Source organism: Panthera onca, chromosome C1 (genome assembly GCF_046562875.1).
Source record: "Panthera onca isolate mPanOnc1 chromosome C1, mPanOnc1 haplotype 2, whole genome shotgun sequence".
NCBI classification, from domain to species: Eukaryota; Metazoa; Chordata; class Mammalia; order Carnivora; family Felidae; genus Panthera; species Panthera onca.
Genome location: NC_138346.1, coordinates 117863496 through 117875660, shown reverse-complemented (window position 1 = coordinate 117875660; position 12165 = coordinate 117863496).

Sequence of the window (12165 nt, the reverse complement as noted above, 5' to 3'; positions counted from 1 at the left end):
TTCTTTTACCAGCTCTTCTTCCAATCTATTTTAGCGGTCTGCCAAACAGCAGCCGACTGGTTTGGTTATTAAAAAAAAAAAAAAAAAAAAAAAAGCCCCACCCCCAGGAACCATTATAACAGGGTTTCAAAAAAGCAATTTACAAGCAAAAATTTACAGCAGGAAACATGAAAGGAACTGGGTTGTGCATAAACCATAAGACATATCTGCCAGGGCCCTCTTCCTTAAAAGGTTGGATCTAATTACACAGGGAGCCATCAAGGGGACGAAGTTAGCATGAATGACCCTCAGAGCTCCATGTTACCAAGACTGAGGGACAAGGACTAGGGGAGGACTTTGGTGTCTGTTGCAACCAAAATAATTCCAGCTTGGCAACTAGCTATGTGTCCCTTTTCTCTATGATCCTCTAGGTCTTGGTCCCTTGTATGCTCTTTTTTATTTGCCAGTTACATGTGTTAGTTTCTTTTACCCAAGCCCTCTCCTGACTGATTATACTAACAGGCATGTGAAGGTACGGGACCTTCCACCCCCCATCTCAGAGCAGACGTCTCATTTCCTAGCCTTTTGTCCCAGGCCCACCCAATAAAGCGTGCTGCACTCAAAATGATGCAAAGTCTACTTCCATATATCCCCAGTTTAAAGCTTGGTTATAGACTCTCTCCTCCCCTCCCCAACTTGTTTCTTTATCAAGAGAAAGCAAATCATGTTACCCGAGTCTCAAACTCTAGCTGCTATCTCTACCTCTACATTCTCCAAAGGACATGTACCGCATAGTGGAAAAATACACGGGTTTTAAAGTTCAAGGCAGGGTGGGAGGAGGGTGCCTGGGTGGCTCAGTCGGTTAAGCACTGGCCTTCAACCCAGGTCACGATTTCACCCGTTTGTGGGTTTGAGCCCCGCATCGGGCTCTCTGCTTTGCCTGCAGAGCCCACTTCAGATCCTCTGTCCCCCTCTCTCTCTCTCGGCCCCTCCCTCGCCCTCTCTCTCTCTCTCTGAAAAAACAAAACAAAACCTGAAAATTAGAAAAAAAAAAAGTTCAGGGGAGCCCCGGTGTAAATCCTGATTCGGCCACTTCTTAAGCACTGTGACCTTGAACATGTGAGCTAATGCATTTGCACTGTGACCTTGAACATGTGAACTAATGCATTTAACCTCCATTCCTCCATCTGTGGAATAAAAGAACTGCTTCATAGACCTTACACATGATTAAATGACATGGTGTATTTTGTAAAAGCACAAGCCCTTACGTGTGTATTTAATAAGTGCTAACTGTTAGAAAAGAGCCTTTTCAGCTTTAGGTGTCTAACGTTTTCATTTCTCATAGTAACATTGACGTTCACATGCACATATGTCTAACTCTTAGGATATAATTGGTAAACGAGAACTACATCGTGTCAGTCCCTTATAGCATGAGTGATGGACAGTAGCAGACCTTCTTGCTGATAGTTTTGATCAAGAAGTTGCTGTACTGGGTGTGTGTGTGTGTGTGTGTGGTCTGAGATTTCCAACCAAAGTGGATGATGAATAGAGCTGAACCAATTTCTCTGTTCCGGTAATTGGCAGAACCATTTCTCAACCTGTTCCCATCCACCTCTGGGGCCTTTCCCACTTACCATGGAGGCTTTGGAAAAGGAGGTTAGCCTCTTTCCAGAGAGAAAGTTCCAGCAGAAACAGCAGCTGAGGCTTTAGGCAGGAGCAAACTCGTGTGCGTTCAGAAACTAACCATGATTCCAGATGAAGCTTGGAGTTGGGCACCATTCCATCTTTTACAGTGAGCACTTCACAGTTTTCCAAGTGCTTTTGTATTTCCAACCTCCTGGGAAGGCCAACTCTTTACCGTATTCGTATTTTGCACCCTGTATGTCCACTTCACTGAGACAGTATTAATGTAAGAATTACTTATGTATATTATTTGTTCAATGCCTCTCTCCAGGAGAATGGGAACCATGCCTAACTAGCACAGCATTGTCTTTCCAGCTCCTAGCCCAGTGCCTGGCACACAGTTGGTCCTCGATAAATATTTCTTGAATAAAAAGAGGTTAAGCACACACAAGCCCATAACTTTCTAATAAAACATTTGTAACGAAGCTAACAGGTTTAGTTGAAAAATTAATCTACCGCCAAAACAAATACCATGACATTTTCCGAAGATCTTTTTGGATAATCCATGCTGATTATCAAATCAGCAAAGGACAACAGACACCCTAACTCTCCCTGCTAATAAATCATCATCCCATTTAAGAAGTCGGGAGAGGATTTTCTTCCCAATTCCATTTTATCAGTTTTACTTAAACAGTTGTCAGCCCTAACAGATTATTTCTTCAGATTAATTTTTTGCACTTTTTTAGAAAGAATGATGGCACCTCACCCTCATTCTGATCTTTCTATTCTTCAAGACTGTCTTATCACAGTGGCCCATGACCTAGAAAGCAACCTGAAATTCACAATATATATGTGGACATTTTTAGGAGAATTTCAGATTTTTCTAGATTGCCCTCTCCTGAGTCCCACCCATGGTATTTTCTTTCTTTCTTTCTTTCTTTCTTTCTTTCTTTCTTTCTTTTCTTTCTTTCCCTTAAAATTTTCTTGTTGGAGACTCTAAAAATAAATAAATAATCAGGGAGGTGTGATAGGCGCCCTGAGATGTGCTCTACTCCTGGCGTTACCCCAAGTTCACTGTAGCTGTGCCTAGGGCTGCCAACACGGTTGGATGACACGTCAGACACACTGGCCATGGCCTGTTCTGTCTGGCAGTGCCAAGAGCTACTTTGATTAGTTTTTATTTCTAAATGCAATTGGTGTGAGGGTGAAGCATGGATTTGTACGCCTTGTGCCGGGCACATAATCTGTCTCTTTCACCTATTTCTCCACTTGCAAAATTGGTTTGACAATATCCTCTTTCTCTCCACATTGATATATAGTCAAAGAAAAACTATCCAGGGCCATGGTCAAAAGGCGCCATACAAGTGCCTCAAAAGGATCTGTTTTCTGGATTCTCTGCTTCATATCTTGCACTGCTAACCGGCTTCCCTCAGCCGTGTTCTGAGCTCCTGGCCTCAGCATTTACCGGTTGTACGAGCAACAAATACAGATTCATCTCAGTGCAAACTAAGTCAAACGAGAAAACAATTCTCCTGAAACATCTATCACAGTACCCCAGAGCCAAATGCAGTTCGCCCTGGGATAATCCAAGCAACAGCTCTGCAGGCAATGAGGGCCAGCCTTCTCTGGGCACTTACTATGTGTCAGCAACTGTTTTCAGGGCTCTGCGGGCATGAGCTATCCAATCCTAACCAATAGGTGTTATTGTTAAGCTGCATCTTACATATAAGGAAACCGAGGCACAGAGAGATTAAATGATTTGCTTGAGAGCGCACAGCTAGTAGGTAAGTGGTAGAGTCCCGATTCAAGCCAGCTGGCTTAGCTACTACCCTCTAGAGCATTTCAAGATAATGACAGTGACCGTTTATGTGCCAGCCATTGGGCCAACTTTACATAAATTATCTCATTAAATCCCCATAACAATCATCCTCATTTACAGATGACAAAACTGAGATTTCAAAGGGTTAATTTGCCAAATATCATGCAGCCAGTAAGTGGTAGGTTCAGAGCCAGGCAGTCTGGTAATAGAGTCTGAGAGCGAAGAAAATACTCCACCATGTTGAGAAAGTCAACGATGAACTCCAACTATAGAGCCTTCCATGCAAGGCCCCCCTCATCTTTTAAAAGCACATGAAAATGCACCCACTGGATCCAGTTGGGAGAGAAATTCCTCGGAAGTCTTCACTTTAATGGGTTTGCAGACAGGCCAAGGAGAGAATGAACTCATGAGTAGGAGTCTCCAAGTTCTATCGCATGGGCTTTTGATCAGCCTGCAGGCTTTGGAGGGCAAGTCCAAGGTAGGCAGCTGGCAGGAGAGGAGGCCCGCCTCCCACCACCTTCCGTGGCCCCAGGAGCCCCACCAACCCTGCCTCCAGCAACAGAGGCCTCTGGTAGCAAGCAGCTGGGTGAGTTAAACTCACACAATCTCAGCCATAGCTCTTAGAACGGACTCTCCTTTACCCTAGCCAGAATGGCCCCAGAGTGCTGCTGTCTCCTGGGCCTCTACTCTCCAAGGTCAGAGCCTGCCACCTGCTGATTCACCCTTTGCTTTGCCACCACATGAACCAACACTATAAAATATACTTCTGCCCTTTCGTAATCAAATCTTTCCCCCCCTTTCTATCCGGGATACAGTCAAACAGAGCAGGAGCAGAGGAAACAGGGCAGGCCTGGGAGAGGGAAGGGGGGTGTAGCAGAGAATCTTGGGACTCTCAGGTTTGGTGGTGTGGGGGGCCATGAGAAACAGGGCAAATATTTCAGTGATGGAAGGAGCTACTGAGTAGGAAAAGAGGAGAGTGGGGGATACCTTCTGGGGCACCTGCCCCACCAGTTGGGTTAACAGAGTGAGGGAGGGCAAGTAAATATGGTCCCACAATAAAGCCCTCCAAGTTAAGGCCGGGTCTTGCCCTTTTGCATTCCTAATCCTCTCAGCCACACACATTTAGATCATGCCCTTCTATTCTGGGTGATGAATAGAATTCACTTGACCCCAACCCTGAAACAGACCTGGAATTGACCTCTTTCTTGGCCCACAATCTCTGAAGAAGTAAAAAAACAAACAAACAAGCAACAACAACAACAAAAAACACACACCTGGGTGGAGCAAAAGAGGGACAGCATCGCCCCCTAGTGATGGAGTGATGCAAGGACCATCTTGGTGGAATTCTGGATGCTTATTCTGGATGCTTTCTTGGGCTGCCCAGGCAGAGGCGCGTTGTTGTTGGAATGGAGATGATCTCCTTAGAACCTTTCTGTTACATATGACACGTTTTGTCGGATAGGGAGTTTCCCCTAACATCACCCTGCCCCGCCACCCTCCCAGCCAACTACACCTGTCTGCCGCGCCTGTTTTGAAGACAGCTTGCCCCTGCAAGAAAATGTTCAGTTTGGTAAGTCGGCAGATGAGGGCTGAGGAGGAAAAGAGAGCTCTGATGTCTTTGTTTTCATTTCAGCCCATTCCGCCAAGTTGAAGCAGACTGATTTTCATTTGTCTTAAATCCAAAAAACAAAAACAAAAAACCTCTTAAACCAAACACCATCACATATGTACCCCTAAGGAATAATGAACTGCCTTTTTAGGCAAAAGAAGAAAGGCCCAGAGGATCGTAGCCAAGCCCGGGGTGAGTGGAGAAGGCAGGGAATGAACTTTGTTGACCGAGTAAGTGCCTGGGTCTTGAGCTCAAAGGCCAGGACAGCGGCACGGAACTCTGGGTGCCCGGGTCAGTGCTGTCCCCACTGAGCGGCACTGCCGGCTTTCCCTCAAGCCCTAGGCAGACACACTCTCTCCCTTCTGCGCTGTCAGTCTGGGTCGACCTGAAGCTTTGCCACCACACCGGGGTTACTCTCCTGCCAGTGCCGTTCTGCCCTGGGAAGAGGAGAGCGGGCACAGAGACTGCTCAGGGCACAGCCAGACCAGCCCCTACATCAGAGTGCAGAGCCCAGAGTCTAGGCCCACCCTGGGCAGCGCAGAAGCAGAGAGGAAGAGAGGCAACAAGAGCCGGCCTGTTTCCATAGATACGGATTTCAGCTGCATTTTATGACAGCCATGCCAGGCTGCCTGGAGAGGCATTGTTTGGATGCCTGGGGACCCGCTCAGAAGGAAAATGAAGTAAGAAGCAATTTTTTTTTAAATTCCAAGTGGTTTTTCTCCCAGTTTTAGGCCAAGAGCCCCCTCTGCCCTCTAGGGAGGTTGACATTTGGAGTTAAGACAGGAAGGCGTGTGCCTCCCTGGGGTCCTGGGCTGGGCTGAGCAGATCTGGCTCTAAACTGCAATAGACCCACCACCAGGAATCTGGGGGATTCAAAAAACACTCTTCTCCATCCTTTTCGAGTTCTCATACTTTCAGGTAAGGTGGGACTTGTCACCAGGATGCCCCCTCTTTAGTTTGGGGGGAGCACCTAACATATCTCTAGGGGCACATTTGAAGCCCTATGACCGTGGTGATGTCAAGAGGGTGAGAAGTTTCTCCCCTGGGGCTCCCACACCCTCCATTTACATGTCCAGAGTCCCTTTCTGCCTGAGAGACTATAAACTGGCTTTGATCTATTTTGGTGGACCGTCTAGAGAAAAGGCACTGGGGGCCTGCAAAGAGGCTGGCCCCAGCAAGTCATGTCAGAAACACGAAAGTTGAGGGAAAACTTCACTTCCTCGGTAGCCACAGGACCTGAGGAAGAACAGATCCCTGGGGTAGCAAGTGTTTGGGAAAAGGGCAGCCTCTTCCCCTGGTTACCCTGGAGGGTGGGATGGGGCACAAATGGGTCAGGGACCCGAGCCTCTTCAGGTCCGTATAACCTCACAGGTGGAAGCAAAGAAAGACTCCGGTTTTGGGAGCCAGACGACTGGGCGCTGTGGTGCCACTCCCTGGGAAAGCCTTGAGGTGAGGCACTAAGAAGGCAACATCCTACCTTGAAAGTATGACCGGGAACACCTTGGCAGGGTGAGTCTGCTGCTTAGGAAGCTGCCAGAGTGAGGAGGGTGTCAATTCCACTTCTGCTTTTAGGGGGAAAGCAAATCTTCTGGTTATTTCGAAGACCTCATGCCCTACAGGTCCAGAGGCTGGAAGGTAACAACTTTGCGGTCCACTGTCTTGATTCCCAGACATGGTGCCGGCTCAAGACTGATCCCCATGTCTGCAATCGCAAGGAACCAGAACCACCATCCTGCTTCCCGGCCCCTTTTTCCCTGCAGTTTTTCCACCCCTGGAACCATGTGGGCTGCTCCCCCAGTATTTGCCCATTTGAGAAAGGTCATCTTCATTAACCCGAGGAACCCTGGAGTCCTGTCCTACCCTTCTCAGGGACCCTCAGAAGAAAAAGAGAATCTGGTCTCAGAAGAGGAAGAAAACAGAGAAAGAGAGTGTATGAGTGTGTGTGTGTGTGTGTGTGTGTGTGTGTGTGTGTGTGTAATTTCTGGCAAAGGTCATGTGCGGCAGGGTCCTCACTTTCAGATGTAGCCTGAGAAGCTCTAGCTCCTCGATCCTAGGCTGCTGAAGGTCACTGTCAAAATCATTCTTAGAAACAGGCCACTGCTGGGACTTCTCTTACAGCTGCCATATAGTCCCCACCCTCTGTGATCTTCATGATGAACGCCACTGGGGCTTTGAGAGGACAGGGCCTGGTCTCCCGTGAGTGGCTCAGCCAGGGGCATGGGAAGAATTCCCCTTACTCCTGGACTCAAACAATCCACTCCCTGAAACACTCGCTTCCCTTTCCAACTTCTGTAGCTTCACCTCCTGCCATCTTATCTACCTGGAATGTCCTCTCTGTTCATCATTCATTCACTTATTCATTCCACAAAAACCCACCAAGTGCTCTCATTTGCCTGGTCTTCCTAAAATAGATATGAGAATGGCACATTCCCCACACTCCCAAATCTCATTGAACAGTAGGGGAGACAGACAAAGGAATGAACTATTGAAATCTAACCTAGATGGGGTCAGAGAAGAATTTCTGGAGAAAGTAAAGCCCAAACTGAGCCTTGATGGATGAGTCAGAATTGGAAAGGGAGGTTCAAAGTAGAGAGGACCGCATGGGCAAAGGCGCAGAGGCAAGAATCAGGGTGCTGTGTACAGGGAACTCAGTAGATCAGAGCTTTTGAGGGTCCAGTGCAAAGCTATGAGTGGCAAGATATGGGCTGGAGGAGTAGGCAAGCTTCAGACAGCAGAAGACCCTATGTGGCGTGTTACAGGCCCCAAACTTCATTCTGTAGTGATTCTTGAGCCTTCCTTCCTAGAGCTTTAGGGGTCCACTGTGGTCCCCAGGAGAGAGGACTAGGGGCACGTTGCCCTTGACCTGAATGACTTATTTTATACTCTCGATTCCAAAGTAAGGTTGAAACTGAAATAAAAATTGTTAAATAGTATCTCTGTATATAATAACAAGCTACAGAAGGGTTCGAAGTTTGGGAAGGCCAAGTTTGTGTTTCAGAAAGACCACTCTGGCTTCCAGGCCCTGCTTGCAACCACTCCTCGGGCGGTCTATTGCCTAAGAAAAGCTCTGGCGGTAACAAATGATTTACAGCAAAAACAAAAGCTTCCTTGTTACCTCTGTAATAATTGTTGCTAAATATATTTCATTCACAGGGAAGAAAATGAAGGAGGGATCCCCTTTCCCTGCTTGGACTTCAGACAGAACCACCTTAGCCAGCTTGCTGTGTTAATAATGCCATCTAGTGGTACAAGTGCAGCATGACCCCCGGCAAAAGGAACCAAGCTTGCTTCTGACCTTTTCCTCGCGTTCATTTGTAAAATTCTGTATTCTCTTATTTAACCCTCAAAACAACTCAGCCAGGTACGCCACACGGTTTATCCATGTTATGGTTCAGGAAGCTGAGGGATGGACACGAAGCAATATTTGTTTTGAGTCTTCTTTGGACTAGGAACCATGGTAGGTCACGTACAGGAGATCGGCATTATCCCTACTTCAAAGATGGAGGGACTGAAGTCCTTGGTGATGGAGAGACCAACTAGATGAAGCCATAGACTGAAGTTTTCCAGGCCTCCAGAACCATGTTCTTCCCGACAAATCTGGTCAGATTCAAGCCTCTTACTTAAGTCAAAAAGAAATCAAGTGGTAAAGGATTAGAAAAGAGGCAGGCTTTTTCCGGAATTCGGGGTAACTGGCCCAGACTACAGCTATTTTCTTTGCTACAAAGACAAGGCAAAAAGAAAAAGAAAAAATGTCCTCCCCATTAAAGGGCAGAAAATACGCCTGTGAAAAAGAAAATAATAATGTTCTTGCTCTCTTCCCACCCACGCGTGATATCTGAATAGAAGTACAGATCAGGCATCCAGGATTGTAAAGAGGCAAAACAAAACATCTATGACACGAATGATCCCCAGGTTTGGTTTTCTGATTTGCAAATCAGAATGGGCCCTGGAAAATGGTAATGAAGATGAAATCTGTTGCCAAATGCACCAAGATGATGAATAAAATTCATGTAATTCCTTTACTATCAAAATTAAAAGGCCACTATAGACAAAACTAGGAGGAGAATAGGCAGTATTCATATTGCTCTGACAATTCCATTTTTTCAGAATGGTCTCCTGAATTTTAGTGAAATGTAGAAGCCTTTCTGAGCCAGGCACAAAGACGAGAAACCACAAGTTTTTTAATGACAGATTTGATTAGATAAAAATATAAACCCTCTGTACAGCAAAACACACTAAAAGCAAAGTTACAAGTCATGGTTTGCAAAAAGTTTACAATATTTATGACAGAGAAATAACAGCCATGGTCTATAAAAAGAGTTTATAAACCAACATGAAAAGACAAATAACTCCCCCAAAATGGACACAGGATATGAGTAGGCGATTCAGAGAAGAAATGCAAACGGACTAGTAAATATCTGAGTCATCCAATAATCAGAACACTGTGAATTAAAATAAAGAATATTCTCTGTTCATCCTGTTGTCCAAAAAATGTAAAGATGGACAATAGCCGGTGGTGGTTGGAACAGACCATGAAGTGCCCTCTCACACGCTATACTGAGAGTATAGTCTAGCGCAGTCTGTTTTGAGAGTAATTGGTAGTACTTACTGACTTTTAAATTTCACCTGTCTTTCGAACAATCAGTTCTACCTCTAGGAATACATCCTTCAAAACTATTCCTACATTTACCCCCAAATATGTACATATAGATGTTTATTTTTTTTTTAAGTTTGTAATTGCAAAAACCACGGAAGCAACCATGTGACTGAACAGATTTACAGGATGTCCTTAGTATGGAACACTATTGCAGGCATTAAAATGATCTGTACATATACAACAAAGATATCAAGATATATTAAGCATATATTAAGTATATCTTTAAAAAGCAAAATGCGCCTGAGAGGACATACACCAAACTGTTAAACACGGTTGCAGTGATGAGGAGATAGAAAGAAAGGGTGAGCTGAGATCTTTACTTTTTATCCTGCCTGTTCCTATATGGTTTGTTTTTTCATGCTGCACATTTGTAATTTTTAAAAAAATATATGAATACGTGCAAGTGAATTCCTCTATTTAGAAAATATTTGCAGCTATGTGGGTTTTTCAAAACAAAACAAAACAAACAAAAAAAACCACCCTTTTTTAAACACACAAATGTTAACCGATTAGCACAAAGACCGGAGACCCCAAATGCTCTGAAAGGTCAGCACTGTAGGACTGAATCTCATAATTAAAGGCGACAGCATGGGCCGCCAGAGCAAACATGGGCTTTGGAGTCAAGCAGATCTGGTCCCAGTCCTTGCCCTGCCCCTTTCTGTCTGTGACCCCGAGCAAAATACTTAACCTCGCGGTGTCTCGGTAAATGGAAGTAAAATTGCCTACGCCATGTATGTACAAATTTTTTTTCTCCCGTTCTGATTTATGATATTATATATGTAGGATGGGCTAATATGGCAGCTGAGAGACCACAGGGAACTCCACAAGAGTTGTTTGTTTTCTGGATGGACCCAGAGAAATGTTTCCAGGGCCTTGTGGTGGAGGCAGAGTGTCGGGAAGTGCAGGGGGGCATCAGGGAGGGTTGCACTACAAAGGCTCTGGGCCCCAGGGCCAGGATGACCAATTCTAGTAGCCAGGGCTACTTTCAGCAACAGTTCTAAAATGTTAGTATGCGTTAGAATCACCTGGAGGGCTTTTTAAAACAGTCTGCTGGTCTCTACCCACAGAGTTTCCGACTCAGTAGGTCTGGGGTAGGGCTTGCACCCCCGACAGGTTCCCAGGCGATGCTGGGATGGGGAACCACAGTTTGAGACCCATTGACTTACAGCATCAACAGCTATTCCCACCCCAGTGAATTTGAGGCTGCATCAGCCTCTTTCCCTACCCCTCTTCTGGAATGTTCTCTTTGCAACCTCCCCAGGCAGCTAGAATGCCAGGACACTCCCTGCTGTCACCCCCAGCCAATGGCCGGTTTCTGTAGCCTGTGCTCCTCTCACCGAGGCAAAGGGGCAGCTGAGGAGAACCCAAGACTCCCAGTGGGGACAGGGGAGGAATTGGGGGCACACAGAGAGCCAGACCTAGCCCTGGCCCAGGTCCTGCTTGCTCTGCACGGTCAGCACAAGGTCGGGAAGTGTGTCCCCCTTCTGCCTAAGCAGATTGGGAAAGATAACTTTGTTAGCAGGAGAAGCCAGGGCCGAGGGGTCGTGCTCTATAGAATTGGCGCAATCTGCTCTCACGCATGAGCTGCTCCGGTCAATAGAGTGCCCGGCCTTGTCCTGACAGCCGTCTGTGCGGGAAATCCTCTCCCTAGTGAAAGTGACCCCTGTCCCCCGCTCCAGCCCACCCCTTGCCCCTCAGGGCACAGGAGCCCTTGAATCTCAGCCAAGTGGCCGTGATAAAGAACAATCTCTGGTTCCCGACCAAACTGGCCAGGGAGGAGGGACAGAGAGGGCCATGGCTCACCACTGGGCACCCCCCCCCCCCCAGGTGCCACAGACAAGGGAAAGCAGGTACTGATCCCCATGCTGGTTAAGCAAAGAACCCTTGCTCCCACTCCAGGAGTATCTAAGCCTTCCTAACAGTGGTGATGGCAGTTACTATGCATCAAGTGCTCCCTGAATGTCTAGTACCCAACTCCGTGTCATGCACATCATGTCATTTAATCACAATGACTCTTTGAGGAGATGCTGGTTCCTGTTTTTCACAAGAGAAAAGTGAGGAGGAGCCGTGGAAAGTCCCAAAAGTGAGGTCAGGCAGCTGACTTGGGGGCGGGGGGCAGGGGGCTCAAACCTATCTCACGCCAAAGCCTGGTGTGTTACCACTTCTCTGTTCAGCTTCCTACCAGACGGAGGCCCCAGCAACTAAGGCCAGATGTGGGAATTGGGGCCTGGGAGACCAGATTCCCAGGGTCCCCCCCCACACACTCCTCGGGCAGATGGGCACGAGGCCTCTGCGCACTCTGTGAGCCAGGTTTCACCCGGGGGCCTGTGCTTCACCCATCCTGGTGCCCCCAGCACAGCGCCAGGCACACACTGGCTACTTCGCAGAAGTGCGTGGCCGAAAGGAAGGGCACAGTTGCGCGTCGGATGCTGGGTATCTTGTTTCTTGGTGTTGTCGAAGTTTTAAAGACCTGCAGGT